The sequence below is a fragment of the Gorilla gorilla genome, chromosome 17, assembly GCF_029281585.2.
Source record: "Gorilla gorilla gorilla isolate KB3781 chromosome 17, NHGRI_mGorGor1-v2.1_pri, whole genome shotgun sequence".
Taxonomy (NCBI): domain Eukaryota; kingdom Metazoa; phylum Chordata; class Mammalia; order Primates; family Hominidae; genus Gorilla; species Gorilla gorilla.
Genome location: NC_073241.2, coordinates 86,609,710 through 86,611,994, shown reverse-complemented (window position 1 = coordinate 86,611,994; position 2,285 = coordinate 86,609,710). Strand labels below are relative to the sequence as shown.

Sequence of the window (2,285 nt, the reverse complement as noted above, 5' to 3'; positions counted from 1 at the left end):
ATGTGGGTTGTCTGGGAACTCACGGTATAGAATAGAGCTTGCTCTATTTTGAATTTAAGTGCAGTTAACCACTCAGAATTCATCTTTTTATTATTATTATTATTATTATTATTATTAATTTTTTAGAGATAGGGTCTCACTCTGTCACCCGGGTGGGAGTACAGTAGTGCATAGTTCACAGCAGCTTTGAAATCCTGGGCTCAAGCAATCCTACTGCCTCACCCTCCTGAGCAGCTGGGACTACAAACATGCACCACCATGCCAAGCTAATTTTTAAATTTTTCATAGAGATGGGGTCTCACTATGTTGCCCAGGCTGGTCTCAAACTCCTGGTCTCAAGTGATCGATCCTCCAGCCTTGGTCTCCCAAAGCACTGGGATTACAGGCATGAACCATTGTGCCCGGTCAGGATCCATTTTGAAGGACTGGAGCTTTCAGGGTTCACATGTGCATATGTGTGGGTGGGGTGGGGGAGTGTACATATTTAAAGAAGATGCTCTTTATAATCATATCTATAGAAGCTTGCATTTATATGATGGGATCATTCTAAACATGGGAGAGAAAACTTACTAGATCCTGGTCCCATTCATTTACCACTCTTGTTCTTTCCTCCCCTTTGTAGACAAACTTCTTCCTTTTTTGGGAGGGACAGAGACTGGCTCTGTTGCTCAGGCTGGAGTGCAGTGGTGTGAGCATGGCTCACTGCAACCTCCAACTGCCAGGCTCAAGCCATCCTCTGACCTCAGCCTCCTGAATAGCTGAGACTGCAGGCGTGCATCACCACACCTGGCTAATTTTTTTACTTTTTGTTGATATAGGGTTTTGCCTTGTTGCCCACGCTGGTCTCGAACTCCTGAACTTAAGCGAGCCTCCCAGCTCAGCCTCCAAAAGTGCTGGGATTACAGGCATGAACCACCATGCCCAGCTGGTAAACACACTTCTTAAAAGCCTTGCTCTGCTGCCTTTGGCAGCACACATACTAAAATTGGAACGATACAGAGAAGATTAGCATGGCCCCTGTGCAAGGATGACATGCAAATTCATGAAGTGTTCCATATTTTTCCCTAGAAGTAAACCTAGGCAATACCATTCAGGACATAGACGTGGGCAAAGACTACGATGAAATAACCAAAAGTAATGGTAACAAAAGCCAGAATTGACAAATGGAATTTAATTAAACTAAAGAGCTTCTGCATGGCAAAAGAAACTATCATCAGAGTGAACAGACAACCTACAGAATGGGAGAAATTTTTTTGCAATTTACCCATCTGACAAAGGTCTAATATCCAGAATTTACACGGAACTTAAACAAATTTACAAGAAAAAAAACAACCCCATCAAAAAGTGGGCAAAGGATATGAACAGACACTTCTCAAAGACATTTATGCAGCCGACAAGCATATGAAAAAAAGCTCAACATCCCTGTTCATTAGAGAGATGCAAATCAAAACCACAATTAAATACGATCTCATGCCAGTCAGAATGGTGATTACTAAAAAGCCAAGAAATGGCACCAAGGCTGTGGAGAAATAGGAATGCTTTTACACTGTTGGTGGGAATGTAAATTAGTTCAACCATTGTGGAACAGTATGGAGATTCCTCAAGGATCTAGAATCAGAAGTACCATTTGATCCAGCAATCGCATTACTGGGTATATACCTGAAAGGATATAAATCTTTCTACTATAGAGACACATGCACACGTATGTTTACTGCAGCACTATTTACAATTGCAAAGTCTTGGAACCAACCCAAATGCCCATCAATGATAGACTGGATAAAGAAAATGTGGTACATATACACCACCATGGAATACTATGCAGCCATAAAAAGGAATGAGATCATGTCCTTTGCAGGAACATGGATGAAGCTGGAAGCCGTCATCCTCAGCAAACTAACACAGGAACAGAAAACCAGACACTGCATGTTCTCACTCATAAGTGGGAGTTGAACAATAATACATGGACACAGGGAGGGGAACAACACACCAGGGCCTGTTGGGGGGTGGGGGACAAGGGGAGGGATCTTACAGGATGGGTCAATAGGTGCAGCAAACCACCATGGCACACATATACCTATGTAACAAACATGCACGTTCTGCACATGTATCCCGGAACTTGAAGTTAAAAAAAAAAAAGGCTTGCACATATTTGCTGTTTCTAATTCTTTACCCTGCCTTCATATCTTACCTCTCCTGGCTTCTATCCCCATCACTCCACAGAAACACTTCTTGCTGAAGTCTCCATGTAGCCACTGGATAGCATTGCTCAAAAACTACCCCAGGCT

The 2,285-nt window shown here is 42.7% G+C and overlaps 1 non-coding gene across 1 annotated transcript; it reads left to right on the top strand.

The window, feature by feature from the left end:
- Nucleotides 1-957: 957 nt before the first annotated feature.
- On the top strand, nt 958-1,062 carry LOC115931517 (U6 spliceosomal RNA). The gene has a single exon (XR_004067988.1). It is a non-coding gene; the product is annotated as a U6 spliceosomal RNA (small nuclear RNA).
- The last annotated feature ends 1,223 nt before the right edge of the window (nt 1,063-2,285 follow it).